Source organism: Halichoerus grypus, chromosome 13, assembly GCF_964656455.1.
Source record: "Halichoerus grypus chromosome 13, mHalGry1.hap1.1, whole genome shotgun sequence".
NCBI lineage: Eukaryota > Metazoa > Chordata > Mammalia > Carnivora > Phocidae > Halichoerus > Halichoerus grypus.
This window is the reverse complement of record NC_135724.1, coordinates 22796619-22821977: the sequence shown is the minus strand read 5'-3', so window position 1 is coordinate 22821977 and position 25359 is coordinate 22796619. Positions and strand designations below refer to the sequence as shown.

General features: G+C 40.0%; 1 long non-coding RNA gene across 1 annotated transcript in view; it reads left to right on the top strand.

Annotated features, from left to right (window-relative positions):
* LOC144379772 (uncharacterized) overlaps positions 1-24807 on the top strand; it is a 93718-nt gene extending 68911 nt beyond the window's left edge. Inside the window, exons 2-3 of the long non-coding RNA XR_013443149.1 lie at positions 22532-22701; positions 24576-24807. This is a non-coding gene — a long non-coding RNA (uncharacterized LOC144379772). The remainder of the gene's footprint in view (positions 1-22531; positions 22702-24575) is intronic.
* The last annotated feature ends 552 nt before the right edge of the window (positions 24808-25359 follow it).

The window sequence follows — 25359 nt, the reverse complement described above, 5'->3', positions numbered from 1 at the left end:
GGAACTATTTTGGTGAACAGCTAACCATCTTTGACATTCATGTCTTTGTACAGGCAGACTCAACATTATAAAAATATCAATTCGCTCATGATAATTTTTAAATTTAAGGTAATTAACATTACAAATGTTTTTTGAAACGGTGTTTTAAAGCTCTTAAAGAAACTAAAAAATAAGTATAGCTGGAAAAACTCTGAAAAAAGAAGATAAATGAGGTGTAAATAATTTTATTTGCATACTAAAATATTATTATTAAGTCCCAATGATTAAAATAGTGGGATATCAGAGCATGAATTGATGAATGGACCAAAGGAAAATAATTGAAAGTCCAGAAATGGCTTAAAATGAATATGAGCAAATTTAGAATACAGTAAGTGGGAGAAATTTACTAAGATAAACTCCAAAAAGATCAAAGATTTAAGAATAAGAAATAAAACCATAAAAATAAAAAGTAAAATGTAGGAATATTTTTAATCTTAGCATGGGGAATATGTTTCTAACTATAATTCAATACTCATGAAGTACTAAAAAAAGTTTGGGATTAGACCACATAAAAATTAAAGAAAAAAGTTCTGTGTGGCATTTTTGGTCTTTTAATGACATTCTTTTCATTTCAGGCCTAACAAATTATTCAATTTAATTGAAGTAATAATAATAGAACATTTATGACCAAGTTCATGAATGAGCACACAATGGCGGCTACATTACAATCACCACCTGGTTGACGGTTTTACCATTGGTCGTAAGATCAGAGATCTAGAAGAATTTTGAACTACTGGGTCAATATCAATGACATATGGTATAATATATATACTTGTATTACATAAAGTGATGCAAGTATTCTCTATACCAGTTTGAATCAAAAATGAGCGACTATCTACTAATTGATCATTTACAATATATTTATGGTCTCAAAAGATTGTCATAATAATTTGTGTATCACTCATTGAAAGATTCTATTTGTAATCTTATCTAAGAAGAGTACATCAGTAATAATCTTAGGCATAATCTTTGCTCTAGATCAAAATTTTCAGAACATTTGTCGTACTCATTTACTAAACACTAGATGCTATTATTTGGTATTTATTATTAAAAAACAAGTGGAGATATATTTTATTGACTGTTTACACTCACACACACATGCACGTGTGTACACACACCCACTCAGGTGCAGGTACACAGTACATCTCTCTCTTAATCTGTTCCAGGGCTGAAAAGGACTAATCATGTCCACAGCAGGGAGGAATAAGTGAGACCATATTCATGAGTCAGATTTCTGTTTTTAGTTCTATTGTGATGGATAATTGTTTGTTACCATAAGTAACAACTTATGCCTTGGTGGCAGTTTTCAGCATGGAGAAATATTAACTGTCTGTATCCCTTCGGTGAAATACAAGCTCTCCTGACTTACTCCTGAATAAATCTAACACAATGTCACGTAATATCTAGCACTGACTACTTAAATGGACACAGAAGACTTTATTTCACCCAAAGAAACAGCAAATGTTATCAACAGAAGAACACAGGGACCTAAACTACTGGTTCTGTCAACCAGAACTTCATCCAGTAGGACTACCAATACGATCAAGCTCATTTGAAGATAAGCCCACTTGAGAAGTTTGACTCACCGTTTCTTTTCGAGATGACTGATTGACCCTCAGATCACATTTCAGGATTTATTTATTTTTTTTCAATGCCCTTTGGGGTTACAAATTTGGTCCAAATCAGTCAACTCTTTTGAAATTTATTTTGGAGTGAACAGCATGTCATGGGCAGAATACCAAGCAATTCTGTTGAACCTGAAGAACACCTTGCTTGGTCATGAAATATATGTGTTAATTGTTCTTTTCTGCCATAGATTTTAGTTCAGCTTTTGTCCTTCACTTTGGCACATGTGAAATGCTGGTTGTAAATCTAAAGAATCAGGAACATAGAGCTGATGGCTCAATTTATAGCATCTAATACTAACAACATAGGTCTTCCAGAGGTGGCTTATAAATATTGATTTTAAAATGGAAACCACCAAGAAGCATATAAAAACCATTCTAAAAACACAATTTTCTAGATTTTTTTTTTTTTTTTTTTTAGTTTGAGGACTCAAAGAAATTTACTCTGAGGGTGATTGACATCCTCATTGCCTCTGTTTGGGCGCTGGTGGCCTCCCGGTCTGCTGCCATGGCCTACTGCTAAAGAGTTAACCCTATTGGCATGTTTGTCTTACCCCTGCCTAACGATCCCTTAAGCAGGCCACAAATCTTCCTTGCTCTGGATGACAGTTAATGAACTGTAAAAGTCTTGCACCAATATTTCTACTTCATCTGCAAGCTTGAAGAAAGCAAGTTTGTTTTTCATCCTCGAAAAGAACCAACTGTATTTCTTAGGCAGACAAGAATGATTTGTTTGCGTGGACCTCTTTTTAGTTAGGAGGACATCTTTTGAGCTCGGGAATTTGATTCAGAGAATCACAAGCTTCTAATTATTCTCAGGATGTTTTATGTGCTTGGATGTGTTTTATTAGCCTAACTGTACTGCAAGCTCTTCTAATGAAGTAACTCTGTGACCTTGAGCAAGTCACTTAGCCTCTCTGGGCCTAGTTCTTCTTCTGTAAAATGAGAATTCTAATACTGTTACTGTATCACAAAATTCCCTAGAAGATCAAATGAGATATTATGTTTTTAAAATATCATTAAACATTACCCGATTAATGCTCAGAAGTTTAAATCTGATTAATCATCACACAATATATGTATATATACAGGCATGCATATGTATTTAGATAAATATATATTCCTATACCCTTTGAGACAGTTCTACAAGGTATAATTGTTTTGGAAGACTAAGCAAAATGAACTATAATTTGGCATGAGAAAGCAACTGTTTAGAAGCAAAAGTAATAATATATTTTTAAAAGCATCCATTGCATATTCTGGAATAATTGTTGTATGCATGCCCCTAGTCATATTACCCTTTGCCTTAGATTCTGACTGGAGCTGCCTCGCAGAAGTTCTAATGTCCTTCCAAATTGTTGTTTCAATTGAGCTCTGTTTCATATTTACCAAAATGATACCATTAGAAATGCTGCTAATTTTTTATTCCATTTCTAATTTACCCTTCTGTGATTTTTTAAATCTTTTTTAAAGATTTATTTATTTATTTATTTATTTGAGAGAGAGAGAGAGAAAAAGAGAGAGCATGAGAGGAGGGAGGGTCAGAGGGAGAGTTGGACTCCCTGCTGAGCAGGGAGCCCGATGCGGGACTCGATCCTGGGACTCCAGGATCATGACCTGAGCCAAAGGCAGTCGCTTAACCAACTGAGCCACCCCGGCACCCCCTCCCCTTTGAATAGCCCTAATATGATGGCCTAGTACAATAAATGCAAGTCTTGGCCTCCTGGGGTACTAAGGTACAGACATGGGATTTAAGTTCCTCCAATCAGACCCACATGCAAGAGCTTTAGATCTGGAAGCGAGAAAAGGAGCAAGCATGCAGCTTCCCCCTTGCAGCCTAGGGTAGTGACAGAGGCATGTTTCCATGGCTGGAAGTAGAGGCAGTGGCAGCAGGGGCTACTTTTGGATCGTGTCTGGGGCAGTGTGGTCCTGAGAGTGGCAACAGCAGCAGCTCCTTCACCAGGCCACTTCTGCGAGGTAGTTCTAGGAACTGCTCTGGAAATCAGCCTCGAGTTTCCCTCTAGCCCTTCCGACACCTCTGGGAGTTAGAGAAAGCAGTGCCATTATCAACACCCCCCACCAGAGTGGTACATTTTTTTTTTTAAGATTTTTAAAAATTTATTTATTTGAGAGAGAGAGAGAGAGAATGAGCTTGGGGGAGAGGGAGAAGTAAGCTCCCCGCGGAGCAGAGAGCCTGATATCAGGCTCAATCCCAGGACCCCAAGATCATGACCTGAGCCGAAGGCAGACGCTTAACCAGTTGAGCCACCCAGGTGGTCCCAGAGTGGTATGTTTTTTACAACTGATGTACCTACATTGACACATCATAATCACCCAAAGTCCATAGTTTATATTACATTTAACTCTTGGTGTTAAAAATTCTATGAGTTTGGGAAAATGTTTAATGGCATGTATCTATCATTATGGTATCATAGAGAGTATTTTCACTGCCCTAAAAATCCTCTGTACACCACCTCTTCATCCCTTTCCCACTTCAATCCTTGGAAACCACTGTTTTTTTTTTTTTTTTTTTTACTGTCTCCACAGTTTTCCTTTTTCCAGAATGTCATATAGATGAAATCATACAGTGTGTAGCTTTCTCAGATTGGCTTCTTTCACTTAGCAATATCCATTTAAAGTTCTTCCATGTCTTTTCATGGCTTGACAGATCATTTCTTTTTAGTGCTGAAAAATATTCCATTGTCTGGATGTGCCATAGTTTATTCATCCATTCACCTGCTGAAGGACATCCTTATAGCTTCTAAGATTTGGCAATTATTGGGGAACCTGGGGGGGCTCAGTCTGTTAAGTGTCTGACTCTTGATTTCGGCACAAGTCATGATCTCAGAGTCGTGGGATCGAGCACTGCATGGGGCCCTGCGCTCAGTGCAGAGTCTGCTTGTCCCTCTCCCTCTGCTCCTCCCCCTGCCCGTGCTCTCTCTCTAAAATAAATAAATAAATAAATAAATAAATAAATAAATAAATAAAATCTTAAGAAAATAGGATTTGGCAATCATGAGTAAAGCTGCTGTAAACATCCATGTGCAAGTTTTTGTGTGGGTATAGTTTTCAGCTCCTTTGGGTAAATATGAAAGAGCATAATTGCTGGATTTTATGGTTTAGTCTGTAAGAAATCTCTAAATTGTCTTCCAAAGTAGGTGTACTATTTTGCATTCCCACCAGCAATTTATGAGATTTCCTGTTCCACATTCTCACTAGTATTTGGTTTTGTCAGTGTTTTAGATTTTGGCTGTTCTAGTACGTGTGGTGGTATCACACTGTTGCTTTAATTTGGATTTTCCTGATGACATATGATGTGGAATATCTTTTGTAAATATTTTTCTTCCAGTCTGTGCTTGTCTTCTTATTCTCTTTAAAGTGTTTTTCCCAAAGCAGAAGTTTTTTGTTTTAATGAAGTCCAGCTTATCAATTATTTTTTTCATGGATTGTGCTTTTGGTGTTCTCTCTCAAAAGACATCACTATACCCAAGACCATTCAGTTTTTCTCCTGTCTTATCTTCTATGAGTTTTATAGTTTTGCACTTTACATTCAGACCTATGATCCATTTTGAGTTAACTTTTGTGAAGAGTGTAAGGTCTATTTCTAGATTCATTTTTTGGCATGTGGATGTTCAGTTATTCAAGCACCATATGTTGAAAAGACTATCTTTGCTACATTGTATTGTCTTTGCTCCTTTGTTGAAGATCGGTTGACTATATTTATGAGGGTCTATTTCTGGGGTCTCTATTTTGTTCCACTGATCTATGTGTCTAGTCTTTCAGTAACCCCACACTGTCATAATTATTCTAGATTTATAGTAAGTCTACGAGCCAGGTAGTGTCAGTCCTCTAACTTTGTTTTTCTCCTTCAATATTGTGTTGGCTATTTTGGGTCTTTTACCTCTCCATTTAAACTTTAGAATCAGTTTGCAAATATCCACAAAATAATGTGCTGGGATTTTGATTGGGCTTGTACTGAATCTAAGAACAGACATCTTGAAACTATTAAATCTTCCTATCCATGAATATGAAATACCTCTCCATTTATTTAGTTTTTTGATTTTGTTCATCAGAGTTTTGTACTTTTCCTCTTATTGATCTTGTACATATTTTGTTAGATTTATACCTAAGTATTTCATTTTGAGGGGCACTAATGTAAACAGTGTCATGCTTTTAGAAAGGAAATGTTTTGGGGCGCCTGGGTGGCTCAGTCATTAAGCATCTGCCTTAGGCTTGGGTCATGATCCCAGGGTCCTAGGATCGAACCCCACATCAGGCTCCCTGCTCAGTGGGAAGCCTGCTTCTCCCTCTCCCACTCACCCTGCTTGTGTTCCCTCTCTCGCTATGTCTCTCTCTGTCAAATACATAAATAAAATCTTTAAAAAAAAAAAAAGGAAATGTTTTAAATTCTCATGACAGTCCTAGTTCTAGATGAGGAGACTGAAGCACACAGAGGTAAGACAGTTTTTCCAAGGTCACATACTGAGTGGAGAAGTCAGGTGTTGAACTCACACAATCTGTTGTAAGAATTTGAGGTCTTAATCACTCAGAAATCCTGCCTCTCTAGAACTGTATTTCAGATAGAAAAGTAATGCAAAATAATGTCCGGAGAAAAGAATTGGTATTTTTACTGTTAGATTTCTTTCTGGTAGATTAGCTACTTTAGCTGAGTACTTTCTCCTAAATTCATAAGCTTACAAACAGCACCTCCTAGACTCAGCACTGCTCCAGGTCTCGTGCTACCCCTTCCAAGCTCAAACATATGACCAAAGTCCCTGAGGACAGATAGAAATGGAGAGGGCCTGTGGCATCCTGTTGGCCACACAGGCTTCTGCTTGTACAGCTCTGGCCACCTACCATGAAGCACTTTAAAACATTCCAAGTGTTTTAAAATCGTAAACCATTAGCACTGGGAGCAGTAATTTTGGCAGGGGGTGGGGAGCAGAGATGGTGACTCCTTAATATTTTTGGCTCCCTTGTAGCACATTTGCAACAAGTGGGTCCTCAATGACTCCTTAATACGTTAGTGAATTTTAAAAATGAATTCATGAACTGAGCTGTTATTTCCCTAAAGCCTCTCCTGGCCAATCTTGAGTTTGCTTCCTGGGAAACATGGATGAAACTATTACAGAATCAACAGATAGAAAGAAGTGAATGGTCTCATGAGATTTGCTGTCCCTCAGTCCCTGTGCAAAGCTTAAAAGTCAGCTGGAGTAAGAGATTACTCAATTATCCATCTGTGAATTATTCACTTTTGTGGACCAACCTCATCTTATTGAGCTGGCTTCTACCTAGCGGTCATTGGCACCACCTTCTTCCCATCAGCTGCTACTTGCCTAGGGAATGGTAACCAATCTTCATTTTGATGTCAGTGATGCACAATCAGGAAGGAACTTTGCTGGCTGCAAAACTTACAAAGGCATTAGGTAGCCAAATATAAATGAATTAGGGATTATTTTGTTTTGGATTATCTGTGCCACTGCACACACCAACCCCCTTCCTCTGCATGAATAACCTGCAAGATATCTAAAACACTGTGCTGGGGGGTGCAGAGAGAGGTCTTCTTTAGTGGACTCCAAAGCAAAGCACATTTTATTGGGCTTCCCTTCTCCATCGGACTCTACTCTCTCCTCCTTTTGCACTTCAAACTTCTCTACTCCCTTCCAACCCCAGGGGAATTTTTTTCAGGGTGTAGTGAAGGTGATATATTCTCACTTCAAGGACGTGGCTAGATTAAAACTTTTACAGAATATGTACATTAAAATATACTCCATGGTTGAGTTTATTATTCTTCCCAAGTATTCTCTCAGTGCCTCTGGCTTATTACTCTAAACCTCTAACCCCATGGGTCTCCAAGCACCCTGTGCATGAGGAGTCTGGTCAGCAAAAATGCTTCCTTTTTTTCACCAGAAATCCTTCCATTTTCTAAGACAGGAGGAGGCCCATCAGCAGGACTCCACATCACAAGGTCCTGAAAGCCACTGGATTTGGGGGTCCTACCAGCTCAGGAGAGTCATAGTTCAGGAACCGGCTCTTTACAAGGGGATTTTAGCCTGAATTAGGAACTGTGACTAAACCCCAGTCCCCTCCACAGTCCTACCCCCTGAAGTTCAGAAGGATTATGCAAACGAGGCCCTGAGGCCAGCCTGGAGCCTCTCAGAGTTCCCTTGGGAGAATATGCAAATGAGGTGGAAATAGTGACCCCTGGTTTAGAGAAATAACGTCCAAACTGGCTTCGTCTACTCCGTGCTGCTTTTCTCTGCCTGCTTCCCTCAGTCTCCCCACCTGGAAAAGACACGTGCTTGGTTTTATGCACCAAGTAACTCTAATGATGCTCACTTAGGCAGCTGCTAGTTAAGAATCATGTTCCATTATTGTTCCCTACACTGTATTATACACAAAAAACATATGTCAGTGGGCTCTGAGAGCAGGCGGGAGGCCTGAAGGGGAAAGCCTCAAATGGGAGAGACAGAATGGAAAATCTGCACCCTCACTCATCATAGAATTCCTAATTTGTAGCTTATCATTCAGGAGACTCCACCTTTCAGAGGCAATTTAAAGCAGCAACCTGAAATTCAAACAAAGAGATAAACAACTGCAGGGTGTATCCTTTGCCTCTTCCGGTTGGAATTGATGGCTTGTGCGTGTCACATAAGCCTCCAAGATGAATGAAAGGTAAGGAGGTGGGTGATACTGGGCTGATTTGCATATTTGCAGCCTTGTGGTTTCCTTCCCGTGCTGCACAGGGAAGAGCAGTGTTTGCTACCATTGATAGTCTTGGTCCTCTATCCCCATACAGGGACATAAAATAATACATATAAGGGGCCCAACTATTCATCAGGCATTCTATAAGGCACTGTGCATACATAGCCCATTCAGTCTTTACAATGTCAATGAGGAAAGTATTATTAGCTCCACTTTCCAGCAGAAGAGCAGAGGTTTAGAGAGGTGGGTAACTTGCTCGAGGTCACAAGTAGTAAGCTGCAGAACCTTGATTTACAGTCCTATAGACTTCAGGCCATCTGCAGCGGCCCCTACGCTAATTTGCCTTTAGCGTGTTTCCAGGTCCCATAGTGTGTGTTCATCTTCCCAATTGCCTCCAGGTTCCCTAAACTGTCCTGGCCTCTCCCAGAATTCCTCAAATCCTGCTTTACTGCCCACTACCTCTTCCTCTTCCTCTCTTGGGGTGCTCCCTGTGAACTGGAAATTTAGAGGGCCCATGCTAGCCCCGTAGGGGTGTCTCAGTGAGGATGATGAGTAGTAGCATAAAAAAGACCTGTGGACTAAGGTCTTCAAGGGGTCTGGAGGGGAAGGAATGCAGAGCTCAGGGTCACCTTGGGGCAACAATCTTGTTCTCCTCTGAGAGAAGGAGAACAAGTTGGAACAAATGAAGAAAATTTTGTTGGGAAATGGGAAGAAAGAAGCTGGGGAATTCAGTGTCTCATGGCTTCTATTTTCTTTGAGTAATGAGACCCATTGTTTCTTGTGGTGTCTCCTTTTATATCTCATTTCATTTGAATATCTGTCTTTAATCTGTCTTTAATCAGTCCCTTCATGGAAGGGAGGCCTTGGCTGTGAGTTCTGAGTTCTGCTATTTAATGTACTAAATATTATACCCTCTGAGGGGACGGGCCAGTCAGCTTCCCTAAGGGAATCTATAAAGACACTTAGAGAAGTTTTATTTTAAAAGATCACACTAAACCATAACAAATATACCTCACACGACCAGGAAAAGAGACTGTATGTCCAGATGATTAAAACCAGCTTTTGCAAAAAATCAACATTTTTGGATAAAATATTTCTCCAATGCATTGAAGACTTCACTTTCTCTTGAAAGGAGCAGAGTAAACTGAAATAAACATTTTCTTGGTCCATTTATGGACCAAGATTCCCCTTATATCCATTCAAATCCAACTGGGCTATGAAGCTGGGAGCATTTCAAGGGTATTAAGGTTTCAAGGCTATGAAGTATTATTCAGCTTTGTGTCAGCTCTTTGTAGTTTTGTATCTCCTCTCCATGGTCATGCTCTGTGTAGTGTGTAAATAAGTGTGCATGTGTGTGTAGATAGAGAAATCTATGTAACACATGTTGCTATGAATTTTAATGGCAAATTTTTATTATAATAACTATTATTTTTCTTGAAATTGTACATGAGCTTCATGGCCTCCTTTTCTTATCTTTCTTTAAGCAGATACAATCTGAAAGATTGTTTATAGACTGCCTGGTGACTCTGCAACTTTTTAATTGCTTTTCTTTTGGTACCAACAAGTGGAGGCGCCATTTTTTCTTTGAATAACACCACGCCTTCATGCCAGTAATTGATTTTGTAATCAGTCCTTCTGGTGGCACTTTAAATTAATGTTCTCACATATGGATGTAATTAGAATTTAAGACAGCGCATAGTAAGTAAAAACCACGTGATACTCAAAACATATTTACTGAAGATTAACCACCATGGAGATACAAATCTATTATGTGGCAACCCCAATAAATATTTTTAGAATGTTAAACCATACGTAAACATTGTGTATTGCTTCAAGTAAATCCAGATCTTCAGCTTCATTTGTTATTCTCTCTTCTAAGTAAATATAGCTGTTTACTACAACTAAATTCATTTTCATCTTATACAATTGGTTTAGCAAAATTCAGAGTGAAGGAGAAAACAGTCAACCTTAATGTAAAGCAGACTTTCTTACTCAGTTAAGGGTGGGGTGGGGCCCGAGACTTTGCATTTCTATCAAATTCTTGGATCCTGCAGCCTTCCGGGAACCACACGCTGGAGACAGCACTGATGTCAAGCACTGTCTTGTTTTTAAGATTAAGAAGACTTTGTATAAAAAAATTAAAAAAAAAAGATTAAAGAAGACTGATTTCCTCTGCCCTAATTTAATGTCTGGTCTTAGGAAAAATCTGCTGTAATAGTTTGAAGATGGCCACACATTTTTCTCACCGCTCCCATTGAGAGGTGGAGGTTATTTCTGTTTCCCTTTAATCTGAACTTGTTCTGTGATTCCTTAATCAATAGAATATGGAGAAAGTGATGCTTTAACAAGACTGGCAGCTTCTACTTCCTCCCTGTTAGGGGCCCTGCTGCCATGCCAAGCCCAGGCAGTGAGGTTCACATAAAGAAGAGTTGAGACCCCTGACCTCCACCTTGGCTGAGCTCCCAGGCAACAATGAACACCAACTTGCTAGCCACATGGGTGAGCCATCCTCAAAGTGGGGCTGCCTCAGTTGACACACATGAGCAGAGATAAGCCATTCCTGCTGAGTCCTGCCCAAATTGCAAAATCAGAGAAAATAACATCAGTTTATTTAAAACTGTTTTGGGATAGGTTATTTCACAGCAATAAATAACCAAAATTTACCTGCCTAGAAGTTGATGGAGGCCCAGGAGTCTTTAAAGATCAGTCAGGCATAGATTATGACTCTCCCCTTTAGACAATGTCTTGTAACATCTAGAGAACAATGCCAACTATATGAGTCATGAGTGAGCAAAAGTTCATTTTAGGATTTTAGTTTTTTCTATTTTGCCAGTGCCCGTAGACAGAGTTGGACTTTATATGGGGGTAAACAAGGGAGTCATTTCAAGGTGTTGGGCAAGGGCTTCCCATCCCTTCACATATGCACCCATGGGGTCACTAATGCCTGCATTTCCACAATATGACCCAGTTCTCTTGCCTTGAATAAATGAGGCTTTGCTGTTAAAATGCAAAGAACAATGGATGATTTACCACCTTAATGCTTAGTGGCCATATACAGCTTAAAATCCCTGCTCTATTTGTTCTTTCCTAAGAGTGGGCGTGTCCAATGTCTTCGCAGTGGGCAAGCAACCTTATCACCAGTCAGGAGTCTTGTGTGTATTTATATAGGAATTTTGCTCTTTCAGTATAGAAGCTGTCACTGTTCTACCTGTAGCAGATTCCATGCTTGGAAGAAGAAATGAAGTTGAAAACAGATTTACCTATGGAATAACAGTCATACTTGGAAGATTTACACTATTGATCAAGAAGCTTAAATCCAACTTTTAAAATGTATGCCCATAAACACGATACTTAGCAGTTATCATTTACATAAATACAGTATTCACTGTCCATAATTTGTTCGAATAGACAATAAGGGTATCGGTTTCAACGCGATCTTAGACATCCAATTCAGGAAAGTAATATATTGTTGTGCTCTGTAATATGTTTCCACTGTATTTTCATTACAACCACCAGAAAGCAAAGCAGTATTCTTATAATAAGGGATGTTCAACTCAGTTCAGCAGCTTATTGCCCAGAATACCCATTGTGTGTAAGACAGTCCGCTGTGCACTGCAGGGGATTGAACGATCTCAATGATCTCAATGAAGTCTAGTTGGTGTAATAAAAACAGAATAAAAATGACTTCAATTCTAGGCAGACTACTGGCAGCATCAGAAGGGTAAAGTATTATAGGTTTTCAAACAAAAAAACTGCTGTAATATAGTTGGGGGAGACCGAGACGCCTCCTTAAAGGATTCGGTGCAAATGTAACAATAAAAACAAGACTCCCTTACACTCATATCACAATTTATACTTTATGAAACACTTTTACATGTATTAGCTTGTCTGCCTTCTACAGTACAGAGGGCAGTGAGTGATTCTAAAAGTATCTGCCTCAGAGTGGCAGCATCAGCCTCTCCTGGAAGCTTGTTGGAAATGCACATTCTCAGGTCCCACTTCCCCCCAGAGTGGCACACCCCCAATTCCCGCCAGCAATCTGTGTTTTCACAAGCCCTTCCCCTGATTCTAATGCCTGCTAAAGCTTGAGAACCACTGATGGAGGATCCGTTCAATTTCAGAGTATTTTGATTTCACATAGAAAATTAAGAATTATTGAAGTTGCATTTTTGCCAAGTCTCTAGAGTGATTGCAGGAAACCCAATTCCAAAGCGATTTCAGCTTGAATATACATCTTTCTTTGGAATTGAATCTTGAAGAATGGGTAGGATTTTTCACAGGTGAACGTGGCTGAGTATCGGGAGTGTTGGGGAGGCTGGGGTTATTTCAACCAAATGAATTTTGAAATTTTGAATTTTGAAAGATGTATTTGGGGAAACCTTGGCTTTTAGGTTCTTTCCCCCCAAAAATATGTCTTTGGATGTTTGTTTTGTTCTGTGTTTGTATTACATAAATACAGAGTGTGAAAAATCATGTTGTACTTCTTTCTATTGCATTTGGACTGGAATTCATTTCCTCCAAATTTCTTGAATCTTTGCAGGCCTTATGTACCTTTTTTTGTTGCTCTGTTGCTTTGAAAATAGGTCTTCAGAACCAGGGGCTAATCCTATTTTTTCTTTTACTTCAAAGGAGGATATACTTTTTTAATTGTAAATTACTCACAATAAGGGATCAGACACTCTTGATAAGCTTCAACACATGCAGGGACTTTATGCATTTGGTCTTTAATTAGTGGAAATCAGACTGGGGCAGTTCCAGGCAGACTGAGGCAGGGACCTAATACTGGTTGGAGATATTCCACTGTTCCTCATGGCATCTAGGACCCTGAGGCTCTTCTGAGATATCCTGAGGATTGGCCCAACTTCTCAACTTGAGATTTTGATAACTTAAACAAAGATTCTTTAGGGTAGAGACTCTAAAAAGGAAAATTAGCCTTTGGTCACTTTACCAGAGCAATGTTGATGCGGGATGAAATGTGGCCTGATTTAAATTTTCAAACTGACGATTGCATATTGATCTTGACTTTTATCAGCAATTTCATAAATTTTTAAACCTTACTTTATTTTATTCATTTTTCAACATATAGTAAAATTAACTCCTTGTGGTGTACAGGTCTATGTTTCAACGAATGCATATAGTTATGTAAACACCTTCACAATCAATATATAAAATGTTTCCATTACTTTAAATGTTCCCTCACATTTTGTATCAACTCCTTGCTCTAACTCCAACTCCTGGGAGCCAAGATCTGGTTTTTATTCCTCTAATTTTGCCTATGATGGGTGATCTTATAAATGGAATCATATAGACTTTGGCCTTTTGAATCTGCTTCTTCCATTTATATAATGTATTTGAAATTCATTCATGTTGCTATGTGATCCATAGTTCATTTCTTCTTTTGTTGCTGAGTAGTATTTAGATATACCACAATTTGGCTATCCATGAATTGGACATTTGGTTGTTTCAGTTTTTGGCAATTATATGGTCTTTCTGTGTGTACAGATTTTGTGTGAATATAAGTTTTCATTATTCTTGGATAGCTACATAGGAGTGAGACTACTGGATCATGTGGTAAGTGCATACTTAACTTTATAAGAAACTGGTGGTTTTCCAAAGAGGCTCTACCATTTTGCAAACGTCAATGCCTCGTCCCGAGTTGTAGTACTGTTGCAACTGGTCTGTGTCATGAGATGATCTCCAAGAAACCAGTTCTCTCCCTGTGAGCCTATGGGATGGAATTTGCATGTAGGTTGAAACCAGGAGTTCAAGGCTCCAGAGATGTTATGCAAAATGGTAGCAGGAGCCTGGGGACACAGAGAGGCTGGTACTTAGGGGATAGAGCTAAATTGTCCTGAGCATATTAAGCAGTGGCTTGACATCATCCATTTGTGGGCTACTTCTTATATGGTATAAATACCATTGGTACAATTGGTAGAATTTCTCATCTGGGGTTATACATACAAGTACAAGAACAACTATATTTGTATATATACCAGGGGCTTTATTAACTTCCCAGTACTGTCATTGCATAGAATCTCTTTTGGGCACCAAATTGTCTTTTTTTGGTCTATTGTCTAATCTTCAGTCACTGATAATTTAGAATGTCGGATTTTTAATAACCCTATGGCCTGAATCTCACCATCTTTATTCATTTGTAAAGATACTGACAATGATGTGGGTGAAATGGAACAATGAGTAATGGCTTCCTTGTGAAAAGCAAATGCTTCACTTTTTATATGACCATTTATATAACCACCTCCTTTGGCCATACCACTACTTGAATAGTGTTCAATCAGATTTGGCCTTGGAAATAACTGAAGTAAGGCTGAAAAGTGTTGCTATCAGTAGCAGCTTTAAGCAACAAGCCTTGTTGCTTGAAAGGTCTTCTATTGGTTCTTCTTTATCTACCCAGTTGGACTGATGCTTTCAACTACTGAGTTCAACAGCCAATACTCAGCAAGGCTAGCACTAAAAAGCAATGCATATGGCTCCCCCTTCTGGTCATTTCTGCCATAGACCTGGGTGTGCTCCTTGGGCACTGACATGTTCCTTCAACTGAGTCCTTAACCCAGTCTTTGTCATGTTTTTGTTTTGTTGTTTTTTGTTTTATTTGTTTGTTTGTTTGAAGTAGGCTTCACACCTAGCATGGAGCCCAATGCGGGCTTGAACTCTTGACCCTGAGATTAAGACTGGAGTTGAGATCAAGAGTCAGACTCTTAACTGACTGAGCCCCCCAGGTGCCCCTTTGTCACGTTTATATAACTGGACTCCTTTGTGTGTGTGTGTGTTTCTTGGACTGAGTCTTGCCATCAAGTGAAGCTAGATGGAGATTAAACATACTATCTAGCTCTTACCAGCCCCCTCTCCCAGACTAGTTCTTGCACCTCATGCCTTTGGTACCTGGCTTGGATTGCCATTCTGTCTCCACTCGGGGACCTGCAGAAGGGTCTTTATCCAGAGCATGGGGCCCTCCCCTCATCTACTGACTACCACACTTGGAAGGTAATACCTATACATTACTGTTTGACCAGTTTCTTCCGTCTCCATGGATCACAGGTGTTGACTTTTTCCCTTTAAAGCTTTGCCAAAAGTAAACCCCTTATCACTTAACAAGAGGAGATTTATTATATTTAACCAAAAAGATAAGCTGTTTCTATAGTAATACTCTATGCATCCGCAGAAGTGCTGTCCCAGCTCTCAGTGCCTCTCTGGACATCTCTTCCTCTACCACCACTGTCAGTAATTGTGGGTCCAGCTTTCACCCTCCAGAACATGACCCTGAAAGGGCAGTCAGACACCACAGTCGTCTGCTGAGATGACCTCCTGCTAGTCCAGCTGATTTCCTATGCAGGGTAGTTCAATGGACCAGTTTTGTTGCCATTCAAACTGGCTCTTAGCCATCTAGTGATTGGTCAGTTTGAGCATAGGATTCACATATTTCCCAAATTATTAGAAAGCAAAGAGGGAGTAATAAGGTCAGGTATTGGTTGTATTTCAGGCACCAATTAAAATCTGGAATTATTTGTGGGCAAGGAGTTGCCAAACAGTTAAGATTATTTGTGTCATCCAAAGATCTGGATGTTTCATTCTTTTTTTAAAAAATCTTTAATTGAGATGCCTCCACCATATCTCCATCTATGAGAGCCAGACTCATTTCTCTGTTTTCAGAAGCTTTTTTTGGTATCCTACAGGGTATAGCGGATAGCATTTTAGGCATAGAAAAAAGCCCATGTGTGCATGTGCCCATGTGTGTTCCATATTAGAAAGAGCCCTTGAATTCTGCTATAGGATTTTAAAGCCTACTCTTGTTACTGTCTAGGGAATCCTATTAACCCAAAGTCTTTGTCCAGGTCCTCACTGGATGCAGCTACTGGCTGAGCCTGAGACCAGATTGGCCAGACCCCTGCATGTTCCGATATGGACCACTGATTGACTGCTACAGCAGTGAGCCGGACCTGGGTTGGTTTCCCAGTCCTGCCTATTCCTGCTTTCCTTTCTCTCCCTCGAAGCCTGTGTTGCAAAGGTCCTGGCAGCCCTCACAACTAGAGACAGAACCAATGAGTCATCATCTCGTGTCAGAAAGGGGGCACACCATAATACACTTGATTGGCACACATTTGATGGTCTATTATGGCATTCCTGGGATCATGGGTAACAGAAGTTATTTTGCCGCTAGATTTGAGTTCCATTTCCTTTCCTTTATATCTTCCTCATTCCTTTCTTCTGGGAAAATAAAAAAAAATCATATATATTTGCATTAGAGGCAAACAAATTCAAAATGCTTGCAAACCACATTTTTTCTCATTTAAGATGAAAACAGATTTAACAAAACCCCGAGACAAATATAGAGATTCACTGCTTTATTCAATAGAAAAAATAACAGTGAGCAAAATGGCTGTGCTCTTTAGGTGCTAACATACTCATATCCAGGTGTATTTGCAAAATAGGACTATCGACACAGCTTTCTGGTTTCCATTCTGTTACTAGATCAAAGCTGGGCAGGACACTGGGGACTTGGGGTGACTTCTTATTCATTATGTTCTACGGCAATGTCACCTGAGTCTCTAGTTAAAAAGTCAGTTTCCCTAGCTTGTCCTCTGAACATAGGGTAAAGATCAACAATCTGTATTTTTTAAACCAGTGTCCCGGATGATTCTTGGGGTCTGTCAAATTAGGGGAACACTGTCCTAAAGGAACCACACCTGAATCTTAAAGAGTTATAGTAGTGTTCAGGTAGAATGATCCTGGGGTCATCACTTCCCTCATTTTTCAGACACATATGCTGGGGTCCTGGCAGTACTTGGGTCTTGCTCAGAACATCATGCTTATTGGCAAAGAAGCTGTTTTGAGAACCTGGGTTTCCACACTCCTGGTGGGGTGTTTTGTTTCTGCCTGACACATTCCCTACCTCAGGATCACCCCAATGGACTCACATGCTTGATACCTTCATGAAGACCAGAGAAGGACCAACAGCTATGTTTTACTTTGAGAGAACCTTCTTTTTCAGTAATATCCAACAGGCAGCTGTGGGGAATGCTCTGCACCCAAACAGTGCTATCCCACCTCAGATGGCTGTGCAAATGGCATCGAATTAATCCTTCATGCCTGCACCCAGAGAGAGAGAGAGGGTGCTGTCAATGGTCAGTCTTGTACTACTCAAATTCCAGGTAGATTTTGAAGAGGTTCCAAGAATCAAATTTGCCTGTGAACATGCAAGTTCAAAATACTTAAATGCATGTATCACATGTATTGAGGGAAATAATAGTTTCTCCATCAGCTCAGTCTCATGGACTGGGTGGCTTACATAACAGAAGTTTATTTCTCAGTTCTGGAGGCTGAAAAGTCCACATTCTGGTGTCTGGTGAGAGCCTCATTCCTGGTTTGCAGGTGGCTGTCTTCTCATATCTTCACGTGGTGGAGAGAGAGATCATCTTCCTTGCGTCTTTTCTTACAAGAGCACTAATCCATTCATAACAGCTCCTCCCTCATGACTTAATCACTTCCCAAAGAACCCATCTCTTAGAACCATCACATTGTGGATTGGATTTTAGCATATGAATTCGGCGGGGGGGTGGTGGTGGCAAACATTCAGTTCATAGCAAATGCAATCCTGCCAACAGAAGAGCCCTTTGTAACTACAAAGAGAGAAACTCTTTATTACTAGGTAAGCGTTATCAGATTTACATGTATGAAAGGCAGCATAGAAGTGGCTATGAGCTCTGGACAGAAAAGCTCACACATTTATATAGTAAATAGAAGAATAACTAGAATATCTCATTTCTGTGAAAGGCAAACAAATACACCTCGTGATTGTCTCCTATGCACCTCATGAGAGACTAATTTTGGAGGTACGTGCTTATACTTTCAAGAGTCAGTAGACCTGTGACCTTGCTTTGTAAAATCAAAAGTTCTGTGACCTCTTAGTGTTCAAGGAGACATCCGCAAGAAGTGAGTACAGGAAGGTAGCCACATCCCTCCTCACAGACACGTACACATGTCCTAGCCAAGTCCCTGAGGAATGTTCTAGCTATGACTTGAGCAATGGCTTGCACAATTGGCAGAAATATGTTACTTGCCAGGGTGATTATTTTGAATAGACACTTTAATTTGATATAAAAGTCTTGGTGTGTTTACTTAAGAAATCAGCTCCCGTCCCAGTTTGCATGTGGGCTGCATTGCTAAATATGAAAGCTCATTTAAAAAGTCATTCTGCTGAGTCACTCATTCAATGAAAACCTGAGGGAGGTAATTAAAGAGTGGGCGTTGGAGGCAGGGAGAGCAGATGACTTGATTTGCTCACAGGAAAAAAGGACTGAAGTGAGGACTCCACATGAGGACCCATAAGGCGCTGGGCTGTGGAGCTTCCTGGGCGTGAACAGGGTTGTCTGGCAGACCAGGAGGGGTTTCTGACACGGAGGAAGTGCTGCCCTCATGTTTTAATGCTGTGACTTTGATTACTTAACAGCTGAGTGTAAGCTGTGAGATAAAGTACAGAGGCTCAAGGAAACAGAAGAGGCAGAGGATTAGGTAAAGGATGATAGGGGAGGCAAACTCATTGTTGTTACATGGATCATTGTTGCTTGATCTATTCAGCTTTTAATATTTTTTATTTTTTATTTATTTTTTTAAGTAAGCTCCACACCTAGTGTGGAGCCCAATGGGGGGCTTGATCTCACAACCCTGAGATCAAGACCTGACCTGAGATCAAGAGTCAGATGTTTAACCGACTGAACCACCCATGCGTCCCTATTCAGCTTTTTAGACCAGTTCTGGCCAGTAGAATTTTCTGAGATGGAGATGTTTTATATCTGTGCTAGTCAGTGTGTTAACCCACGTGTGGCTACTGAGCACCCAAAATGTGGTGGTGTGACAGAAGAACTGAAGTGTTACTTTAATTTCATTTTAATTAACTTAAATTTAAAGCACCACACGGGCTCCCGGGACTACCATATTGGGTAGTACTTTAGTAAAGGACTTAGTACTTCTACAGTACTTAGAAAGTACATATGCTTTTTTCTCAAAAGTGGATTTTGCTAATTTGTTTTTTTTTAATTTTACACAGCTATCTTGTTTACTGAGAACACAGAAAGTATGAGTGTTTTTGAACCTTTTTTTTTTTTGCTTGTTCAAAGTGACTTCTCCATGTGTCTGCAGCATTACAGACCACGTGGTGAGGCTCACCCTCCAGGATGTACTAGAGGGAAGGCAGGGTGCCTGGTGGTACCCAGCTGCCATTTTAGGAGGTGATGGTGCTCACTCTGACCAAGGGCTGTGAGAGCAAACACGTCATCGCTGACAAAGAGACCAACAAGTTACCTTTGTCCCGGTCATTGCCTCTGGTGCTCTTTCTCGTATTCCTGAGAAGACACAGGGTAAGTGAGAAATCACTGTTCCTTGTGGCATTCTGGCGCAGAATGCTCATTCCTGAAGCCAGCATGTGTGCTGTGGGAGCTGTCTTTCAAGGAACTGCATGTGTGCCAAGGCTGGAGGAGGACTTATCTTTTCAGATATGACTCTCTATCCTGCCACAGAAATGCTGGCTCTTTTCTCTTAATTTGTGAGATTTAACATCCCTTCCAACACAGGGCCATGTGTTCAGCATATATAGGTAGAGTTGAAGGAGCAAAATATAATTGCTTTCGTTTCACATCCTTCTGGCTTTATTTACATTGCTTAAACCAACTAGAAGGACATTTAGGGATTCTTTGACAGAATGTCTTCATTTTCTAAACAACTGTGCCTAAGACCCCAGGAAGGGAAGTGCCTTGTTCAGGGTCGGGGTTGGATGGTTGGTCCCTACAGAGCCTGAATTTAGTTGATTAATTCTCAAGACTGATTTGTATTTGATTGATTTTCTTAATCCTTAAAAATGTGATATATTTGGTTAGTGGGGTAAAATATTACTCATAGTCATCCCGATCTCCTCCAAAAGTTGGAAAAGACCTTTGCGTCAAATTTTCTCAGGTCGCTATCTGTAGCGAGCTCCTGTAGTAGAAACAATTTGCTCGGGCTGTAAACCCCACCTGGTGCCATTACTTTAATTGGCATCCGAGCCTTGATCAAAAACTCAGTGCCAGGACTCCTGGCCCAACACTGGGAAATAAATTCAGTAAATGTCACTTGAGCAACCCATGAGTCCACCCATCCTCAAGGAGACTTGTCGCACCCAGTCAAACTCCTGAACCAGAGGAAAAGCCTCTGCTCCTCTAGAAACAGGACCCCAGGATGGTTGTTGCTCAGTAGGACTGAGTAGAGCATCTCAAGGAATCCCACGGCACTGTGCTAAAAAAAGAGGCATGAACACTGAGAACTACCTTTGGGGGAATAATCCTTCTGAATGCTGCCCCTGATCTCAGCCCCAGAGCTGTTCTTTGCCCACTATTTCTGTGAGTTTATGATCAACCTTAGCCTGACTTCTGTTAGTGAGTTCATCCTCTAAGTCGGTTCTATCTAAGTTCTGATTTCCTCTTTCTTTTCCTGCCTTGTTCTTGGCCCTGTCCTTTGGTTCATGTCCCAACCTAGTCCTGTGTTCCTGACAAGTCCATCTTATGTCCTGATCTAATAGAGTGACCTTGATTTTAGGTCTTTCCCTGCCCTCCTACCTGCCTCTCTGTGGCCACCCTGGCTAGTCTGTCTGTGCCACAGAAAGCAGATTCTCATTCTCTGTCCTCAGTTCTAATCCTCATAAAATATTTTTCTAATACTTTCCTGGATAAAGAGGAAAGAAGACTACCGTGTAATTGAGCCTCTCTACATCCCCTGTCCCAGCTTCTGATCAGGATAAAAGGCTAGACTTGGGAGCACTTTGGCATAGGCTCCTGGAGTCCTAGATTATGACATAATATATTTGTGTTGAATAAATGGTAATGCAGATTCTTATTTGCATATATTCTCATACATTTTTTTTTCTCAAGCACTTCCAAATGCATCATTTTATCTGCCCCTCTTAACATGGAGTGAAAAAATTGCTAGATCACAAAGCAAGGTAGGAGATGAAAGAGAAATAATCTAGGTGTTTGCTCTCACTGAGCTTAGAGGCTTCACACTGGGCTTTTTCATACTGTATTTCTGAAAACGTGTTACTTCGACTGTGTTCCTTGTTTCAGATAATATCATCACAATCTACTGCATTACCCAACTTAGAAACCTCTGACTCATCTTCTGTTCCTCTCTCTCTGCCCACTCACACCCATCAGTCACTGAGTCTTATTGATTTTATCCTCTAAATATTTTTCCAGCCTGCTCTTGTTCTACTTCTTTGGGAGGTAGGAAGGGAGTAATTCTGGTCTTTCCCATATATTACCTGGACAATTAAAATTGTCTCCTAACTGGGTCTTCCCCCACCACACCTGCCAAACAAATTGAACATATGCATTTGCTACACTGGAATTCAGGGTGGTCAAGACTGTCTTCTAAAAATGTATATTTTGCAATGTAATTCCCTTGTTAAAACCTCTATAGCCAACAAGGTAATGTTCCAGCTCCTTGGCAAGTTTTTCTCTCAGAATTTATTTACAACACCTGTCTATCACACAGCTTAGACCCTGTCAAAGGATCTTTTAAAATACCTTCTAGGCCTTCCTGAGCCTTTGTGAAAGCTTTGTTTTGTTTTGCAACCCAAAGGCCCACCTGTGATGCCCAAAAGATTCCTCCTTAGTCTTCTTCTTTTTTTTTTTTTTAGTCTTCTAACATAACTCAAGATGCAACGATTTCCCCTCTATGTATTCATCCTTATTCCCTCTACCAGACATCTGTGGCTTACCCCTCTGTTCCAGCAGTCCACTCTCCATGCTGTGACTTTTTCTCTACCACTGGGTGCTGCACGTAGTTACTGCTCTTTTGGTCCAACTCACAGCCAATCCATAGGGTAAAGACTGGTTCTTAATCTCGGAACCCTTATATTCCTTTTGCACTTTTCTTGCTATCACATTAGCCTTCAGAAGTGTTGGCATAGTACCTAAAAAATATTAAAGGTGCACTAAATGTTAATTTTCTTGTCCATTCCAAAAAAAAAAAAAAAAGTAAAAGTGGCTGTCATTTATTTAGGGATTATCTATGTTGAAGTCACTATATTTTATGTGCCTTATTGAGTTTTCATAATATTATCTCCATATTCTTTGTAAGGATATTGAGGCTTCTTTTCTATTTGCCTTTTCTTCCAGGACATTATAGAATGATTCATCAGTCGATCTCACAAATTAATCTGCCATAAATTGTCGATGGAGTCTGTTGGGTGATTGTATTGCTCTTCTCAGGCACCATGGATGTTATTCATTAGGGACCTTTCAAGCTTTTCTCTCAAATAGTGACGCTAACGATTAGATGCTGGCAGGTCAGTGGTGTGCTGGATTGTACTGATTGTACTGAATTCTGAGAGTTAGTTGTTAAATTCTCATAAATTTTATTAGCTGGTTGTTAAACTCAGCCTTTATTAAAAATTAAATTGTGTAAACTTATAAAACAAATTTATATTTTGAAAGGTGGTAAGACCTCATCACTTCCCAATTGTTTTACTATGTTTTACTGTTATCTATACTCTTAGATTATACATTTATCATCTGCGTATGGTATAAATATAATGGTGTGATGGGTATCTCTTCCTAGCTCCATGTTTAGTGACATTGCATTGATAGCTTAAAATTGGCCATGATGAGAGTATTTACACCATAGGAACTGGAAAACACTATAACTCGGGGCTTCTATTCCTGCTTCTCCCCTGGTTATTAAACATTCAGCGGAACAACATTGGGATGGGAGCACATTCAAAGATGGTATTCTGCCAATATACACTAATATGACCATAGTGATTATTAAATTTTAAGAGTACCTCTATACTGGTTAGTCAATAAAACCTGCTCCTCCAAGATCCTCAAGGGATCCCCAGCTGCCTAGGCCATCCAATCCCTTCAATGGGACCTCTGGGAACTGTCCACAAGCTAGCCATTAAATGATCAATGCCCAGTCCAACAGGGGCCTTCAGTTCTTCACTATTTCAGGCACAATGAAGGGACAGAGGAGAGCTCATTTCAGATTTGCAGTATTTTTCATTGGTTGTCAAATTATACCAAGTAGGCAATTACTTATTCAACTGACACATAGCACCAGCCTGAGAACATCAGTCTTCATCCTTCTCTGATGGAAAAGGTTCATAGTGTCATGGATCAGCTTATTCTGTGCATTACACACCCGAGTGGGTCATTTTTTCATCCAGTAGGTTCAGTCCCCAGCCTTGACTGCATATTTGACTCAACTGAGCAACTCTTAGAAAAAATAACAAATCCCAGGCCTCAGTTAAACCAGAATCTGTTAGAGGTGTGGGGAGAGATTGGTGCCCCAAATCACTGTTTTCTAAAAGCTCCCTGAGTGATTCCTATAAGTAGCCACTTATCCAACATATAGGATGAGGCTAGAGATGAACAGTCCACACAGCTTGGAGTTAGAGCTCTACCATTCACCAGCTGTGTGATACTGGGCAGGTCAGTTTAAATGCTCTGAACCTTGGGTTCCATATCTGGGCAATAAGATTAATAACCTGTCTCACAGAATGCTATAGAAATTACATGAAAATGTAAGAGCAATTTCTGAATGGCAAAGTGCTAAACAATACAAGTGATTTTGGCTGCTACCACATCCTTGCTTTGTCCAACAAATAAGCTTTTAGCCAAGTTGCATATATCAGTGTTAGAGTGCTGCTTTCTTAACACTAGCCAAAAATCCTCTGCCCACATCTGGGGAGATGGATAGTGCTAATAATTTTAAGCACACCTGGTATAATTGTGGGATCTGGTTTGAATGCACATCGTATTCCTATTTTTGAAAGCCAGCTACGATACCAGCCTCCCTAACATCATAGGGCAGGGAGCTCCAAAGGTTAATTACAATTGGATGCTCCTGTACCATTTCTAATGCCCTGCTGTTACATGTCACCCAGTGTCACCTTATTCTTTTCATGGAGCAGGAAAGCCAGTCACCCCCATGACCTTTGATTCTCTTCCCTTTATTTTCGAAGCAAATACACTTTGCTTCCAGGATTAGACAAGTAGAAAACTGTGAAAACAATATTCCAACTCCCTTGTTTGCTGAAATGTGCAGGATCCTGGAGAGTTGCTTATATGTCTGCGAGTAAGAGAGGAGAAGCCTCATGATTTAACTTCAAGACCAGCCTGGCCAGACACTGGGCCCTACATTCTTTTTTTTTTTTCCCAGATACTGAAATTTCAGGAGGATAGAAGAAAGGTGGTAGCTTGACTCAGAAACCCAGGAATGCCACAGCCAGATTCAAGAACAAGCTGTCGTGTGCAGGAAGCGCAGGTGTCCCGACATCAGAAAGCAGATGTCACAGATCTAAGAAGAGCTGGGGCAGGAAACAGCCAATTGACAAGATTTTTTTCTTTTTTCTAATCAACTCTGATTTTCTGATTAATGAATGCCTATAATAAAAAAATCAACACAGAAAGGGATCATACATCCAAAGTATCCATCCTTAGACCTAACAGAGCATCACTTTAAATTTTAGAGTATCCTCTTTGAATATTTTCCTTTTTTTTTTTTTTTGCGGAGTTTCTACTTATAACATTACCGTGATTTTCCTCAACTAATAAAATATTATGAATAGCTTTATAATGTAAGACCAAATGTGTGAATGTCACCCTCTTTCTCTCTTGCATGCTTGCACCACACACACACACACACACACACACACACACACACACACACACGCAGAGTGTTGTAGGTACTGTGCTATGTGCTAATTTTTAATTAGAACCATTTTGAAAAAAGAGGTTTGTTGTCAGTATTATCACAGAATTCCTGGGCTGGCAGAGATAGTTTTTCTGTGCCAGGCAAGTTTCAAGTTTGCATCCACAATAATCCCACAAAGCGTTCATTGCTGTATCTCCACCTCCCTCTGCTTCTCATCTTGGAAAACCTAACAAGGTTAAAAATATCTTCACTCCAAATGATATTAGCTAGAAAGCAGATCTAGCAGCCA